Genomic DNA, 18,654 nt, shown 5'->3' with positions numbered 1-18,654 from the left:
GGTTATTAATACAATTGTAGCATAAAGCTTTGACAATTAAATCTAAGTAAATATCAACTTCTTAATGTGCCTACAATGGGCCAAAGTGACTACTGCTAGAAAGCTGGATATTTAAGCAACCATCACCTCCACGCAAATGGGCATTATGCCGCTGTTTTGACCCATGATCCCACAGTAAGGTCTTCAAAATATCATTTTGCAATAAAGAGGTATTTCGCGGTCAATTGGCTTTATCCAAAAATAATAGGAAAAAAAGCTTGCAGGGGGAAAACCAACCTGGTTTGGCACAAAATACTAGCACTACTGGATCTGAGTAGAGAAGAGTTTAAAAGACTCTTGTGCGCTTAGCCGTACGCTGAAAGAATGACACACAAACAACAGCCACCACATGAATGCGTCCATTATATCCTTTATTGAAGATCACAACAATAGTAGCACTTCATTGAAGAAAAGATGATTCCTCTATTATAGACAGGCCCCTTAGATCGCCTAGCTCAGCATACAACTGCAAGATGTACAGTTCTCTCTGCATTTTCATGTCATTGCCAAAACACACAAAGTAGATTCTCAAATGCCTGGGGCTAAATTACAGTCCCTACGAACCACGCTGGAAGTTTGAGAGCCCAGAAAAAGTTCTGAAGGTTTTCTCTCTCTTCATGAGAGAAGGCAAAGCTCGTGGGTACAGTATTTGTCATGTGAAACAAGGAGCTGGAAAGCAAGGCTATTTTATATCATTTGGGGTTGTTTTATTAATGGTGCTGAAAAATTGTTCACTTCATTTCACTTTTTGTCTCCTTTTGAACATAGCAGGATGAAGGTAGAGTGTTTTTAACACATCCAAGATAAGAAAAGAATAGGCCCTTTTGTCTCTAGAGCTGTATGCCATCACTATTAAAAATCTTTCATCTCATCTCAGACAACAAGCAGAGAGCACGACAAAAAATAGGAGTCAGCAGTAGAAAATGCCTGGCAGGGGTGGAGGCTGACAGGTAGATGCAGCCACCTCTGTGTCATGAGTTTCATCCTAGAAGAAATGGTCATGGCAAAATTTGCACCTCTTGAATGGTTCTCATGTTTTATACGTGACAAATGTCAGAAGCCCTCTTGTACAAGAGCTGCCCTTGAGCAGATGAAGAGAGCAGTATTGTAGGACGAGTACCTCCCTGGAGGCGTGCAAGGCTAGGTTGGATGAAATCTTAGGCAGCCTGATCTGGTAGTTGGTAACCCTGTCTGTGGCAGGGGGTTGGAATTAGATGATCTTTAAGGTCCCCCTCCAACCTAAGCGAGTCTGTGATTCTATGAGTTGTGTCAGCACACAGAGGGGTCATGCATTACCATGGTTTCTTTGGTGCACTACAGAATCGGAGCTCCTGGGACTCAGCACAAACTCATTGGCATCATCAGGGTAAAGGAGAGCCAAGGAGTGACATCATGAGCCAAAGAAGGCATCATAACAGGTGCCGTGGCCAGTGACTGCAGAGGAATGCCCTGGGGCCACCACAGCAGCAAAACACCTCAGTCATGCAGTCACTGAGTACCTACTCAGGCCATGTTGTGTGCCCTGACACCTGACGTGTGCCATCAATCACCATCTGCCAGTGAGCATGAGATGGCACTGAGAGCATCAGGCTGAGCACACACAATCTGACATTTCAGCATCTCTGAAGTGAGGGGTCTGTGCAACATTCTGGGAAGAGCTCCTTTCCAAGCCAAGAAAAGGTGATGGCAAATCAATGTTAGGTTCAGCAAATCAAATTAGGTCAAATTTGAAATGAATATTTAGTGCATTTCCTTTTGCCTTTCCTGAAATAAATGCTTGGATTTTTCATTTGGAAGGAACTTTTAATTCAGAAATTGAATTCAAGTTCCCTTTTAAGAGGGTTAAAAATAACAACAGCAGAAAAATAACTGAAATATATATATTTCAACCTGAAATGAATTCCTCTTCTAGTTTGATATTTCTGATTCACTTTGACGCAACAAGGAGGAGAAATTTTCAGGTTTTCTCAGGTTAGCCTGAAATGTTGCTCAAGTCAGCCAATGATTCAAAAAAGAGGAGAAAGTGGACCCAGCCCTGTGTGCACAGCTCCTCTTAAAGCCCTTCTCAGCGTGCCATCTGGTGTCATCAGCTCCATTTCTCTTCAAAGATTCGTCACACGTTCAGTGATCAGAAGCCCAGGATCACAACATTTATGTTGAGGGAGGTCCATCTGCCCAGTTGAACTGCACTGGTGTGATATAAGCTTAGAAATACCTAGAGGATAAATTTGGATATTCTACCAGGACTTATAAAGATCAGTTTATAGACATTCTGCCCACAACATAAAAATATAGACCAGCAAAGTATAATTTCTGGAAAAGAAGGTAGAACTGAGGAGGTAAACGGTAAGGAGAAAGGCTTGTAAAGCCTTGCAGATCCCTTCAGCAACTGCAATTTATCTTTCAACCTCCTCTGTTTGTTGTTTCTTTTTCTTTTTTTCTTCCTTTTTTTTTTTTTTTAAATAACCTTGTCCCTCTCAAATTTCCCTGTGATGACATCTTTAAATTCTGCAGTTATTGAAAAATACACTGTGGCCTTGAAAATATATCTGATCAAGAGCAGCAAGGTTTCTGCTTCTTTCCTACAGACAATTCAGTCAAAGATTGCTATCAGCTGCATGTTTGCATGCTTCTTAAATTGGGAGTGATGTGCAAAAAATCTATTTGGAAGTCGACTGGCCCCTCAAGAACACAATGGTCAATTCAGTTCAATTGGGTGAGATTCCTTTGGGATCCTCCCGCTGCCAGCCCTGATTTTAAAGCTCGATGAACAGACCTGGTGCAAAATAGATTTTTTCAGGTCATTGAACATTTTGAAAATTCTTTCTATTTCTTCCTGTTGGGCATATAGAAAAATGATGCTTTTAATTGACTGATTAGTCAAACTGTATCATCTTGCACTGAATAAAGCTGCTTTAATTTGGGAAAACTGAAAATAAAAATTGATCAGGGGATTTGAGTTCTGAAGAACAAATTAAAATAATTTTCAGATTAATAATAATAATAAAAAATAGTAGTAATAAAACCAAAAAAGTTTAACAGCACTTTTTAAGATCTCAGCATCATCCAAAAAACCATTTATTTATTTTTTTTTCTCATGAATAATGTTGGCCAAAAGCTGGACAGAATTTCGGGGAACAATGTGAACAATAAGAAGACCAAAATCCTAAGAATTACTTTTTTTCTCTGAAGGATTGATTGCTATTCCAGACAGTGTTTAGTCATGAAATCAGTTTGAAGAAAATACTCACAACGTTGCCAAATAACCAGTGGAGACTCAATGTGTGTGTCTTCTGCGGCAAGTTAATCGGCCTGTTCATTGTTCAGTTTTTAAACCAACTGTTAAGGGCTGGCATCATTGAAAACTAGTGCTTATATCCAAGCTGCTCTAATATCATGTGAAATCAAAGTCAGATCTGCAAATCCCAAGTGATTTAACTGTTTTGATTCCAACATTCAAACCAGTTTCTAAGAAGGAAACATGGCAAAGTGCTAGGAAGGGCCCTTCTGAATGCAAATGATTTTAACATCTTGCAGCTAAAATCATTGAACAGCGACTCCCAGATTGCCAGCTCCAAGCCCAAAACTCACCCTAATTCAACCTTGGAAATGAATCTTGAGATGAGCTCAGTCCTAACCACAAGCCAAATATGGAATAGGTTTTTTTTTCACATTAGCCCTCCTTATGCAGTACTCAGTCATAAATTTTGGTTGACAGCTGTCCCTACAAAATGCCAGGCTAGGTTGAGAGCCCAACATCTGGCAGTGCCAGCTTGGTCCTGTTTGCAAGCATGGACCTTGGAAAACCTCAAGTTTGATGCCTTTCTAAAATGTGCGTCAAGGACCATGAGAAGATGTTCTCCACTTGCTCCATGCCAGCAGCCAGTGTGATGTGTGGGAGATTCTAAATTACTTCTGGCATCTTCTGTATGAGAAATGCCCCTGGAGGTGTTCAAGAAAAGGGTAGATGTCACTGAGTGACATGGTCTAGAGCAATCACAAGCATGAGTTGATGGGCTATGACCACTATGGCCTTAGTGGTCTTCCCAACCTTAAGCATTCTATGAGAGAATAGAGCTGCCTGAGGACATGGAGTCCAGCTGATGACAGCACGTCTACTGGACTCTGCAAGCTCATAGAATCACAGAATGTGTGGGTTGGATCATCAAGTTCCAACGCCCTGCCACAGGCAGGGCCACCAACCTCCAGATCTGGCACTAGACCAGGCTGCCCAGGGCTCCATCCAACCTGGCTTTGAACAATTCCAGGTATGGAGCATCCATAGCCTCTCTGGGCAGCCTCTTCCAGCACCTCACTGCTATCTCTGTAAAGCTTTTCCACCTGACATTCAAACTTCCCTGATATCCATTTGGATGTGCCTCTCCAAAATGTAAAATCTGAAAAGCTTCTGGAAAAAGGACATACCAGATTATCCTTACTTAACAGAACAGCCCAAAGGAGGAAAAAAAAAAAAAAAAAAAGAAAAAAAAAAGAAAAAGGAAAAAAAAAAAAATAAGGCTTTATGACTCAGTGCTGTGTCTAGGAAAAAAATATTAACCCCACTTGCCGCCCCCAGCTCCCCTGCAGCGCATGGTTTCTGAGTCACTGTGACCCTCCCAGTTATTGCAGGACTCTCCCCTTCGGGAAGCATCAGTCAGAGCTCTGGCACTGTTCAGTCCCTCTTTTACATTACCTGATACTTTGTTGGATGAAACTGTATTAATTCTCCCTGCCACAAACTGGCTACTGTTGGTGCAACTTCTGCAGCTCTGCCATCTGGAACAGACTTCCCACCCTGCTGATTTTGGCTTCTGTTTTGTTTCAAATGAAACAAGATTCTCCTCCCTTTTCTATGACTCTTCATTTCTCTCTGTCCTTGCTATTATGCACTATTTATCCTAGTAACTGCTTGACAGTAGTCACTTGTTAGGACAAGCTGAAATAAGGACTGCAAAATGTTTCTAGCCACAAGACAAACAGCCTTTTTTTTTTTTTTTTTTTTTTGGCTAAAAATATTATTGCGTGATTGCTCCTGAAATATGATTAACATTAGTTTGAATTCTTGAGAGAGCTTAATCAAAGTCACTTTCAACCATTTTTAATTATGTATGCATGAAGAAATGTACACATTTCTGCTGTAGAAAAATTATTGTCGCACATCCTCATCTCGCTGCGCACTCACACACACACACATCAGATGGCTCAGATGTTGCTAACACTGGAAAATAGTATATCAAATTAGCTGAGAGGAACTTTCATGGACTAATTGGACATATGGATCAGTGAGGGAAATAACCGAGCCTTTCCTAAAGGAGTGAGAATTATTTTGTTTCTTAGCATTTTCTCATATTTTATCTTGAGAAATGAAATTTGTCCAGTGTGCAAGCAAAGCTAAGTTTGCATGAATGAGAAAGTAAAACCCAAGTATATGGGGAAAGGTTTAAACCCTCAGTCTTCCAGGCACAATGAAGGCTTCAGCAGTGGAGTCAGGGAGGTGGTTCCCCAAAGGTCTACTGCAGGCAGAACTGCTAATAACACCCTCAGAAGTATGGGGCAACAGTCTCTGCTTGAGACACCTTTTATCCTACTGGTTTCTTCTGCTCTTGCCATTCTCCTCTGGCCACTGAACAAAGACAGGTCTTTGCTCCATCATCCAACATCTCTTGGACTTGAAGGAACGGTCAATTAGTCTTTGTGAAGCCCATCAGCAGCATTCTCCCTTAGCCGCTTCAACCTGGCAACGTGCTTCTTGCTCTCCCCATTTAATTAGAATGTCAGGAAAACACATTTAAAATTGAGTCATCAGTGGCACTCATTGCCACATGGTATCAACAAGGCCAAATATTTAATAGGATTATAAATCCAGATTTGTACTTGTTTGTAAGAAAACCAGCCAGTGACAGTGGGTGGGATTGAGAAAGGCAAAAAGCACAAAAGCCCCAGTGGCTGTGGAGCATCAACGGCTGTTGTGTTAGGGCTTAGGAGCCTTAATTGTGGATGAAAACTCCTTTGTAAAAGGAGCTTTGTGAACACAGAACAAGACAGCAGCAGTGACACGAGATGGCGAGATGACGAGTGCTAATGCACTCCTGGGAGCAGCAGGGCTTGGAGGTGGCATGGAGCAGCATAAAGAGGTGGGCATGGGGAGGCTGAGCTAGAAAGAGCCCTGTGTTTGAAAATGAGAAGCCTGAAGGCGAGATTTGGTACTTCAGGGCTTCTCTTGGCCTGGAAAGCAGGAGACCTGATTGAGTAATTGAGCAGGGAACCACAGGGTACCACAGGAATGAACCACTGCACCCTGATGGCTTTGCTCAATTTTTTACCTTCCATTTGCTGCTCCTCTGTGTTCCCCACTCGTTTGACTGTGGTCGATTTGTGGGGTTTGTTTTTCTTTACTTCATTCCACCTTTTTTCTTTCCTTTTATGTCCTAAATTGTAATTCAGCTTTTTTGATTTAAATTATGTTTATGTACAGTTACTCACAGCTCTGACTGTTGCCTCCTCCCTCCTGCGACTGTCTCTGATGCTCGCACATTCGCTTTGGCTCCTTTACAGCAGATGCCTGGAGCAGTAAATGAAAGCAGCTCTTTTATCAGTGAGCCCTTTCACCTCCAATTTTTTTATTTCTTATTAAGGCTCCAACCAGTCCTAGCTTTCTCTTCAAACGTATTACACACAACTCGAAACAACAACAACAACAACCGCCGCCACCAGAAACTGAGCTAAACTGCAAAATTATCGATTCTTCCAAATCTTCCCTCTTCCCCCTCCCTTGTTTTCCAGCAGAGTCGTGTTACGTGGAGAGGGTGTTACATGGACCCCACTGTGGCACTCTGAGCACCACATGTGGCCAATCTAATTTAGCCCATGGCGAAACAAATCCCCAGTCATGGAATAAACCTGCTCGCACTATTAATGAACGCTACGAGAAAATGTTTAACGTGACTTTGTGAAGCTGAAGTTGGGAAAAAGCTCGTAACTTCTCGCAGGGCGCAGAAATAGTCTGGTCAGCAATCCACCCAAACGTGAATATTCAAATATGGATATAATAATTCACCGTTTGAAAAGATTAGGGGAAGGGGTATTTTCTTTTACAGGAGATTGCAAACATCAACATTCAAGATCTGGAGACTCCTTGAAGATTTTCCAAGAAAAGTGGACAGAAGCAGTTCAGTTCTGAAATGAAAGCCTCTCTGCTTCTCAAGGGGTTTGTGGTTTTTTCATAAAATGAGATGTTTTTCATAATTTTGAAAAGAGAAGCATCCCCCCCATAAAGCCAATCCACAAGACTGCCCTTCTACAAACAAACTTCATATACCAGTGTCTGAAAGGCAGATGAAAAACGCCTTCAGTATTAAACAAAACACTAATTCACAGAATAATATTTTTTTTATCTGAACATTGTGCTATATTACCAAGGCACAAGCAAACAAACAAGAATAAATTAGAACACCCACACTAGCAGTAAAATTTCCAGCAGAAACACGTTTAAAAGAAAAAAAAATACCAATTTTTGTATCAAATGATGCTAAAAATCAATTGAGTATTTGATTCAAGAACCGAACTAACAAATGCTTACTCATGTGAGTTGCTTTTCTTGTCCCTTCAAACCACTGAAGGGAAAAATCTGTTCTAGACCTATAAGCTGCCTCACTATAGTTCTTTGTCCAGTAAAGACATTTGTTTCACCTTGCATGGAGATAGTTGTATCCCGTTTTTGGACAGCTGTAGGTACAAGATTAGATCCAGAGGCTTAAACTTGCAATAGCAAGAAAAAAAGAGCATGCAGCATGGCATGCTTGGAATGCTATCAAGACTTAAGTAATAAAGGAAAGACATTTTCAAGGGAGCATAATCATAGAGTAAATACAGGCAGTTAGCACAGATGAATTTCAAAGAGGGAAGAAAGGAAGCATCTTGTAAAGAACTGCAAAACAATGGATCTGAAAGATAGGCAAGTAAGAAGAAAACAGTAGTCCTGTCCTAAACATTAGAAGGCTTCTGCCTGTCATTATGGAAGATTATGTTGGCATTCAGTTACATAATGGATACATATATAATTCATCCAATTGTAAACAGATTCTTTAAAAATCCATTTTATCCCACAAACATGAACATTCTATTAAGGAAAGAACCACTTAAGCATTTCTGCCTCGTGCCTATATCTGCTTATATTATATATATATATATATCTATACTTATATATATAATAGCTTATATTTTTAATTCACCTGACTAGATGATTTCCTACATCCCTCCCTATCTGCAGGTAAGACCTGCACCAGAGAAGGGACACGATGTGTCCTTTTTCCATGAAGGCTTTGCTTTATGGCAAGAGCCTGCCTTCTGGGGTTAAACATCAAGTCTTTTGAATGATTCCTCCAGCATCTAAACTGCACCCACAAACCTAGAAACACATGACTTACAACTAATCCTTTCAACTGTGAAGTTAGTTCAAAATGAATTCAACTGATGAATCCTGGGATTAGATAAGAGACAAGGCTGGGATTGGTCAATGTGGGTGTTCTGCTTCCTGCAGCCTTCCTGAGAAACTACTGGTAGCTTCTAGAACATCTAATTCAGCCACCTGTGCCCTAGACCATGTTGTGTCCTGTCTTGTTAGGTCAGACCTGCTGGAAAGCCTTTGGAAAATGACTCTGTTTCCTCTGCAGAGTTCTGTTCAGTCTGGGATTCAGACTTGCAGAGAAGCTGTTTCCTGGTTCTCCGGTCTGTGAGCCAGGGAGAGCATGGAGCAATGGGGTGGGCAGACTGCAGAAATATAGATAAATTAAATGGCCCTTGTTTATTCACAGTACAGGGAGTTTATTCCTTCCCAAGGCTGTGTGCCAAAAGCACACCCTTACTGATGTGGCACTGAGTCTTTGTGCCTAAGGAGGAAATGCCACATCAGACTGATTGCTGTTGTAGTAGTTCAGAATTACAATGGCCTGAAAACAGCTAGAGTTCAAGGGTTGGGTTTGCTGGGGAGGCACTAAAATACAGAGGGATTGCAGGTCCTGGTAGAAGTGCTCTAAAGATGGGGAGACCTGAGGGAGTCACTCATAAAAGCAGAGGAAAAGTAAGGGAATAATGCAGATACCAAGGGTAAAAAAAAAAAAAAAAGAGGTTGCAATGACCATATTCATTTTCAGACACTAAATAATGTATTGACATTTTAAGATTTAAAATATAAGTGCAGGTGATGGTTTGGAACCTCATCCTGCCATAGCAAAATTCACACCACGTGGTGGGTTGCCAAATGCTGTGATCCCTCAGTGCATAGAACTGAAGGGTTACTACAAAAATAAGAATGGGTAATTTTGAAGGCCTGTAGTTTGCTGCCTTGAATGCTTTTCCTCAGGCTCAGCTGCAGTGCGTGGAACAGGTTGGGAGCAATTAAAGGAAATGAAATCTGTCTTGAGTGCTCACTGGTAGAACCAGGAAGAAAAAAAAAAAAAAAGAACAGTTACCAAATTTGTTTAACTACATGTCAAAGTACTGAGAAGAAGGGGGATGTTTCAAAGTGGTTGCTCATGACAAGGGGGTTCTTCTTGTGAGCTTTACAGATAATCAAGCATGCACACAAAAAATAATAACAGGAACCACCAGAGAAACCAGATGGAAAATCCTCTGAAGGTGAGAAGGGACCAAGAGAAAAGATGTTGACCCAGTCAAGCTAACTTAACTCTTCTAACAGGGGATAGATGAAGGCTAAATGAGGGCAGGAGCTCTGCATTATCAAGATACAAATTTTCTCAAAAAGACTCCATTATTAATTTCTTAAACTTTAAAATATTGCTGACATCAAACATGTACATAGCTGACAACAGTCTGTCCACACATTAATTGCACATTAACTACAGTGAGTGTGTCAGTTAATCCTATTGCAGAAGCCACAGGACAAGATAAATTCTATTTATTGTATCTTTGTTATTTTATGGCACACATCATTCATTCAGAGTCTTAAATATTCACTTGATCTTCCACTTGGCAAAGTAGAAAAAGACACAAATTTTTCTCCCTCTCTGAGAAACAGATGATTTGACAAGGAAATATATGGCATGGAGAAGAACTGATTTCACCTCCACTGAATCACAAGACTCTTCTCTGTGATCATATAAGCTGTGGAAAGGTGGGGCAAAATGCAATAGCTATCTCCTCCACAGATGGGAGTTCCATTTGGTTTCAATGCTCTGAAATAAAGAAAGCATACAGAATTGTAAGGAAAGCTCAGTTAACAACAGAAGAAAAGATGAGATGCATTCTTTGTACTGTTTTTTAAGTCACGACTGGCAGACAGTATAGGACAAAGAGGATCCTTTTGAAAAGGATTCATCTCACTCCTGTGTTTCTAAATGGTAATGGTCTCTAACTATATGTCAATTCTTTCCAACTTCATTCATCAAACAGAACCTCTAGAGAGACCATGTTGATCCCCATGGCTATAAAATTCCCTCAGTGCCGTAATGATCTGAAGGTACAAAAATTCCATGGAAATAAATCCCAATTAAATGCCCATTAACAACGATGGAAAGATCACTGAGGCTATTAGAGGCAGCCCTAAGACACAGTAACCACACACAAAAATTGTCCAGCTTCTTATTTATCTGCTTTAATCACTGCAGTGCAAAGAAAAACCTTCCTAACATTTCAGTAACTAGTGCTAATTTATTGCAATTGAACACAGAAACATTTTTACAAGGTTTTAAGACTTATTATTTGTATTGTTGCAACAACTATTAGCCCAGATCATTTCTTTTTCCTAACTGTTATAAGAGAAGCTTCTGTTTCTCCTTTTTTATGGGAAATAAGGACATAACCCCAATTTTACCAAAGCAGCATCAAATGGTGAAGAAACTTGCCTCATTTTAGCTTGGAAAGATGTAAATCTGGAACTGAGCATGCTTCAAGAGAACTCCCTTCAACAGTAGGACTTCTTAACTCGTCGCTGTTAATGGGCTTGATTCCCAAGTGTGGTACATTGGCTGATTTCTGTCACATTCTAGAGGTTTAATGCAGAACTGGGTAAACAGATTAAAGCGCCTACTCATATACTGTCATTCAAAGTCAATATTGTTCTTAGAGCATTCAGAGCAGTCTGATACCAAATCCAGCTTTATGTCATGACCACACCAAATATATGACAAAGCCACCTCAGGCTTAGTGGCATTCAAGCAGCACTGAAGATGTTGACCACAGGATCATGCCCATGTGGGTTTGACCTATTTGCTGGTGGGTTTTTTTTTCCATTCCAAATACAATTTCCTCCTAGAGATCTTGTACCTTAAGCCTTTCTGTCATACTTAAGTAGAATGAATCTTCACTCCTCTGTGACAATTTGCACCAAGCAAAAATCTGGTCTTGCAACTTGTTCAAAACCTCACTGCAATTATAGCTGCAAACTCACTGAACTCCTCAGCCTGAATATTCCTGATATTGAAATAGACTGTGCCATCCTAACAGCACCATCACCTAACAAACTATGTGATCTGTTTGATACACTCTAGTCCAGGTTTTGATCTCGACACAGCACACAGAGAACATTGTTGAAAGTGACATGTGATATCTTACTGAATTCAGGCTCAGGGAAATTGCCAGTACTTATCTTGCTTGACCAGAGTGCAACCTACAAAGCAGTAATCACGAAATCTTATTACTGTACAAAGATTAGAATTATACACTGGTATCTGTAGTTCACACTACTTGATTGGTTTAGGCCTTGCTTGACTGGGAGATACCAGTTTCTTGCAGGAGTAAACTATTCCTCAGCTCTGCCTTCTTTCTGCCAAGCATCTACTTGCTTCAGCAGGGCATGCGTTACACAGAGCTTTGATAAATGTTGTCTTGGCAAGCAAAAGCACAATTTATTTGGTTTTCTTCAAATCTGAGAAGCAGCCTAAGCTCTCTTCTTATCCAAGTAAAAAAATACCCACAACTTTTTGCAAGAAATCACTGTTAAAAATGAGGGAAACCACTGCACTTCCTTAAACCATTTACTTCCATTGCTAATAATTGACTAATCAAATTAAAGCTCCCTGGGGGAAGAAAGTGGCTTTGCACTGGCCCATGTACTTTTCAGTTCACACTAGTACACCAATACTTTTCTGCCACCATTTGCCTTCTTCCTGTAGGTTACTGGTGCTCTCATTGTCCAATTGCTGTTATCTTTGCTAGCTGGATTGTAGATTTTCCTTTCTTTTTGCTGGCACCTGTTTTATGCTTGCACACAGCTCCAGAACACACTGTCCATCAACTGATTTCAACAGACCTCTTTACACAATACACCATGCCATACTCCCTGGTGGAGAGTTCTGCCCTTACTTTCACATCTGGTGGGCTTCAGGGGTCAATTTTGAATGCAATAAGTCAGTATGTTTCCCACTTAGCCACTACCAGCACATTTCTGCTGATCTTCATATGTCCTACTTTTGGCTAAATAGGAAAACTTATACTTCATTCATAATTGTGTAATAAGCCTGTAGAAACTACAGCAATCAGCTCCAAGAAACAAGGTTCTAAGTGTGCCACATATTTTTAGATTACATTTTGTCAGTTGGAAATAAGGACAAGCTAATAGTGCATGACCAGCTTATTTCTTCAGATACCTCAGCATCATCACGGGGCAAAGGTTCTTTCTCAAGCACCAGTATAGAAAATCAGCTTTGATCAAACTGATTATCAAACAAGATCAAACCTTGGAGCTGATCACAAACCCATGGCTTCTAATTTCTACTGAGATTATTAAGTGTCTTGCACAGACCTGACTTTTTTGTCTGATCAACTGGATTTAAGAATCTAGAGCAAAACTTCTAGATGGAATCTATGAGAACTAGCATACAACACTGCTAGGATGGCTAGTATAGCCAATAGCTAAGTTTTGGTGAACTTTTCATAAACCTCTGATCTTGGCAGCTTTTAATTTCCAAACCGTAGCTGCTTTGGGTGGATTATACTCAACAAGTTTTCACCTCTTGCTGATAGTTCTTGTGCAAAGGTTTGACCTAAACAGTCTTTTAATTTCCCTTAGCAGGCTCAGGGGGATGTACATTGCAAACCATTGTACAATGTTTTTTGAAATTGTAGTAGATACATTGTTGGTTACTTTTCCTCCAGAAATCAACAGTGGGTCCTCCTTGGGAATACGTACATTTGAGTGTGGTTAGTGACTCCTAACCCCACGCCTTCTTTTTGCCAGAGTTGGGCAGGTTTAGGGTATTTTGCTGCAGATGGAAACAAATCCAAATTCGATTGCCTTGCGGGTTTTTGAAAAGTTACAGCTTGCACACATTTATGTGGAGATTCATTAGATGCTGGTTTTTGACTCTCAACAACCCAGTATGACCAGGTTACACAGATAATGTCCTAAAGAATTAAGTACCACCTCTTCACCTGGGCTCTGTGGACACATTTTCACTGCCCTAGGAAAAAGTGAAAGTTGTCATTAATGTGGAATACCAGAAAATGAAAGAGTTAGAGGGCTTGGCTGGAGCGGGGAAAAGGTTAGTAGGATTTCTATGAGGCTGGATGGGAAGGGCAGGTACAGCAAAGCAAGTAGAAATTCAGAGAAGCACAGAAAAAGATGAAAAGAGTATGACTGGGTGTTTGCAACGATGTAGGTAATGGGAGACCTTAGCCTCTACAGTCTGTACTGCCAGAAAGTAGCAATAAAAACACACAGGCAAAGCAGCTTAGTTAATTTCATGTTAAATACTGGAGAGGTCCTTGGGTCAAATCCTCTGTTATGCATTTACTTACCCTGTCCAGTGAAGAAACGTGGGACTGTGGGAATGTGTTCCAGCACATTGAGCCAAGAAGCAGTTTAACCAGCTCCAATGTACATTGGTTTAATAGGGAAAACAAGGGGAACATGGCACATGTGACATCCCTACTGCCCCTGTTCCATTCAAACACCTAATCCTACAGACTTTTTCTCTGGAGGCATTCTCAGAGCACTGAGCACACCTCATTGCCAGTTCCCACTGTAATCTGCAGCCACAATAAGCAGTGAAAGACCCTGGCCAAGTCTGGGACCCATACTTAGGATTCTCTTCACCCTGCAGCATGTATTTTTTCCATGCAGGTGAGTGGCCCAGCCCCAGGCATGTAGCAGAGACTCACTGTTCATGGAGCAGAAAGAAAACACTAAAGGGAACAGGACTTCAGCCTACAGGTTTGGGCGTTTAGTGAGCCATGGGAGCCCTTGCTTTGATCCCAAGACTGTTTATGGTCTTTGCACAAAACAGTCACTGAGCAAATTTCCTCAGTACTTTGGTATCGTTCAATGAACAGCAAGTTATTCAGTATTTCATTGCAACGCATAAATCCATTATTGCTAAGAGGCATGAGGTGAAATTATAGATATTCCTTGACTCCCATCCTATTACGAGTATGAGACAAAGTGATACATGTGCCGATAAAAGGATTTAAAATGATGGTCTGTGTGTCAGAAGTGCAGTACAGTCAGAAATATTTTTAAACATTATATTAAAGTATAAATTAAAAGGCTATCCAAAAAGAAAAGTAGATGACTTCCAATAGGGTATAACATCTATCAAGGTTTAGCATATACTGTGTAGTTATCCTTAATGGGCTCAAACTTTCTCATAGATTATTCACATATTCTGTGGGAAGTCTGGCTGGATCCTCTTTCTAACCCCTGTAAACCATGGCTGATAATATCTTTCCATTATATTCCTAAGGTGCAGCTATTTCATTTTTACCCAAGGGATCCCAGAGCTATTGTGTAGTCCCTAGAAAGCTTTAAAACAATTTGTCAGTGTAGCAATTCTTTTTTCCTCCCCATTGCAAAGAATCTTACGTTTTCTTAATTTGATCGCATGAAATGTTTGGGTTTGACTACTGAAATAATCTTTTAAAGGAAAAAAAAAAAAGAAATGTCTTGAGAGGTTACATGTTGTCTCTGCAATGGTTGGACAAACAGTGCATGAACAATCCATTGCTTGATTAGATACTAATTCCCTGTGGTTTATCTTAAAGGTACATAGTTCTGTCTTTGAGCAAGTTCACTCTTAGAAGTAACGCTTATGCCTGGAAAAGCCAATAGAAGAAAAGTAACAATACTAATAGAAAGAAAATAGTCATTCTTCGTAGAAAGGATTTTGCTCATAAGTGCTTTTAATTTTACCTTTTTTTTTTTTTTTCTTCCTACTGGGATTTCCACAAATCACAGAAATAGAGAGAGCATCTGCTGGGAGAACAGTATTCCAAACGATCATTAACTGCCTAAAAATTGCCTGCAAATACATATTTGGCTTTGTTATGCCTAATAATGACTCATTGCTGAATTGTCTGTCTCTGTGTTGGATATGAGGACAAATTAACAAAGTAAATGGAAAAGCTCTAGACTGAAATGCTTGCTATCTTAGGGTTGATCATTTGGTTCATTAAGTTATTTCCTCCTCACCCTGACTTCCCAGAAAAACTCTTCATCACAGGAAACTGATTTCTTCATTCAAATGCTATTATTGCTGAACCTAATAGAGATATTTTTAAGATGGTGTTATCTGGACCATGCTTGGCCCTTCCAGCCCAGCCTGGGATGACAGAAAGGAGGTGTATCAACATGATGGGAGCAGATCAAAGAGCTCATAAGCCCATGATTCCCCACATGGCTGCCTCTAACTTGGACAGTGCTGCTTTGGGGGGGAATGCAGCCAAAGCTGTGAAGTGCTCCTTCTGATGTTTTTTTATCCCTGAATCTTATCTGCTTTCTAGAACTTACCTCAACTGGTAAAAATCTCCCACTGCTGTTAATGCTAGCACAGCTTCCCCAGCGATGGTAGCCATGGGCCTGAGCCACAAAGGCTCTCCCTCCATCTAGCTCTGCAATTACCTATGGCACAGGCAGCTCTAGCTCCTAGTCACAGCCGAGGCTTTCCCTTGCTGGGTGCATCTTTTGCAGCCTGTGGTATGAAGCCAGCAAGGACAGGGCTGACGATCAGGTCCGAGGTCTGGGAAGTTTCTGTCCCATGTGGCAGATTTGTAGGGCTGACGTGTTTTACCCTTGCTACATCTGGATCCCAGAGGGTCTGGCTGGGAGCACTTCAATTACATGGTTTGCAGCACCAACAGGCTCTAATGCAACCAGTGGATTGGAAAGTGCCTGACAGTGACAGCAGGCTGAATCCTGGCATGCTGATGGAGCTTGGCATTGCAGCCTCTAATTAGTTGATCTAATTCCCTTTAACTTCTCCCGGAGAAGAGATGATACTTGCACTTCAGTTTTTCAGTTTCTCAGTAAATCTAAGGAGACAGAAAGGCTTTACAATTATCTTTAGCTTTAGAGTCTAACATAGCTTACTATTCCTCACTGAAAATTGAGCTGGAAGAAGTCTTACTAAGCAGGTTGAGCTAGAAATCTTCAATGCAACAGGTATGAATTGTAAACAAACAGATTTTTACATTCAACCACGCTCTGGTAACCATTTATCGAAGCCTTTGCCTCTGTAAAAAAAAAAAAAAAAAAAAAAAAGGAAAGGAAAATGAAATAAAATTGAAACCCTAGATTTCTTACTTAAAGAGTGGTAAATCAGGCAATGAGCTGCTCTAAATAATCCTTTAATGCAAAGAAAAAAGCTCTATTATCCTTCTTTTACATCTGTAAAGAATGTATTTCAACTGAAAGACAATTAAAAATGTGGTTGAAAGCAAGAACACCTTCTATGAAGAGCAGAGACTAAAGCAGCTTTTAATAGAATGCAGTCAAAAGCTTAACTCACTACTCTGTTTGGTTTTTATCCAAATAAAATTTAAGAAAAGTCAAAACCTGAGTCTTATCTTTGTAACAGGAGACAACAGAAACATCCCCATCTAACATTTCTGGCTTTCAAAAATGAGACCCCATCAAACAGGTCTGAGTGTTGCACTGGTTGTATTATTGGGTAGTGCTGGCTCAGAACAATGAGACATCTTTGATTAATAAAATGTACACTTGTGCTGCAGGCCGTCATTGGACCCGTTCACCACTTAACTCTCATCTAAGCCCTCAGGCTTAAGCAAAACCTATTTGCCTTGCACTGACTTTCTGCTCAGGGGTGAATTTCATTCTGTGTGAGATCTGTCTGTGCAATATAACCCAAGAAGTAAAGAAGAATGAGAAATATCTTCCTTCATTCCCACAACATGTCCCCGTTTTCCTCTTAAAATGTCTCTGATAATTGCTTTCAAATGCTGGCGTGTATGTGCTCCTTGGAGGAGGCACTGATTCAAAGAAAATGTACAAATCTCCAGGGCTGATTCCGGTTTTCAGAGGACAGAGTTCCCTAAAATAAAGCTTTAAAAAAAAAAAAAAAAAAATGAAGTTGTTATTTCTCTAATGAGCACATCTGAAGAGTTGGACCTATCTTTTTTCCCTCAGTCTGACAGAATGATGCTTCCATCCTGAGGAACATTTGCATGTAATTACAAAGCCCATCCAACTTTTCCTGATCAAGTGATACGGCATGCAAGTCAAGCGCCAACATACAGTAAAACAGACTGCATCCCTATTACCAAGATTAGTTTTAACTGCTTTTTGAGTTTCTTGGAGAAAATGCACTCTCAAGTCAGCTGACGGCTCCATATTATTGCTCCACTAAAGAGTGTTGCAAGGGCTAAGCCCTCTAAGCTCCAGCTATTGTGATAATTTATTCCTTTTGTTGATGGAAGGATGCAGAAGTCCTCATCTTCTCATCATAAGTGACTTAACGGAGATCTCTGGCAACAAATGGATTTTTTTTTTCAACCTGCCAAGTTCCTGCAGCACATTTTAAATGAAGCAATCTTTAATTTATTCCTAACAGATAATCCCAATAAAACACTCAAACAGCAGCTTCTGCTGGCATTCTGAATGCAGCTGTTTCATAAAATAACAGCAGCAGTTCCATTTTGTGGAGAGCTACACTTCTCTTTGTCTCATTACACAATAGACTATAACCATGGCTAACCAAACTGCAGAACTTTGTATTTTGTTTGGATTGTGGTACTCAAACTCCCACTGAGGTCACAGCAGACCAAAGCTTAAGAGATAAAGAAATAAAGAAATAGATCCAGTCTGGTGTTGTCACCAGTTACTTCATCAGCCTTAAATCTGCTTGTAAGGGAAACCGCTGTACACAGAGGCAAAGCCAATCCCGTTGAAATTCAGTGCTTTCATCTCTCATTTCCATAGGACATCCTTCAGCAGATCTCATCTGAAAATGTACTATAAGCTAAGATGTGTGGATCTGTTTCTTTAGCACAGTGTTTCAGGAAAGAAATCTGCTGTTAGTTACAGATATGACATTTTAAATGCTATCAAACCACTCACACAGCATCAGTGAATGTTCTCACAGTCTGTACTGGTTTGTGACCTCGCTCACCCACATAACAAGGAAGATCAGATTTTCCTGCTGTTGGAGTGTCCTATGCTGCCAGCAATTTTGCCACCTTCACCCCTTTTGCTCTCCATAGGGACTTTCATACTTTTAAAGTACATTTTTGTTTTCTTCTGCCATAAGGTTTTTCATTTGCTGTTGGCCAAATAATGTTCATAATAATTCTTTCTAGAGAAAGAGGTTTACAAGCATAAAAATTACTTGTGAATTTTGTAAGGCAACACAATCTCTAGCTCCCCAT

This window comes from Lagopus muta, chromosome 5 (assembly GCF_023343835.1).
Source record: "Lagopus muta isolate bLagMut1 chromosome 5, bLagMut1 primary, whole genome shotgun sequence".
Lineage (NCBI taxonomy): Eukaryota > Metazoa > Chordata > Aves > Galliformes > Phasianidae > Lagopus > Lagopus muta.
This window is presented reverse-complemented; position numbering follows the sequence as displayed.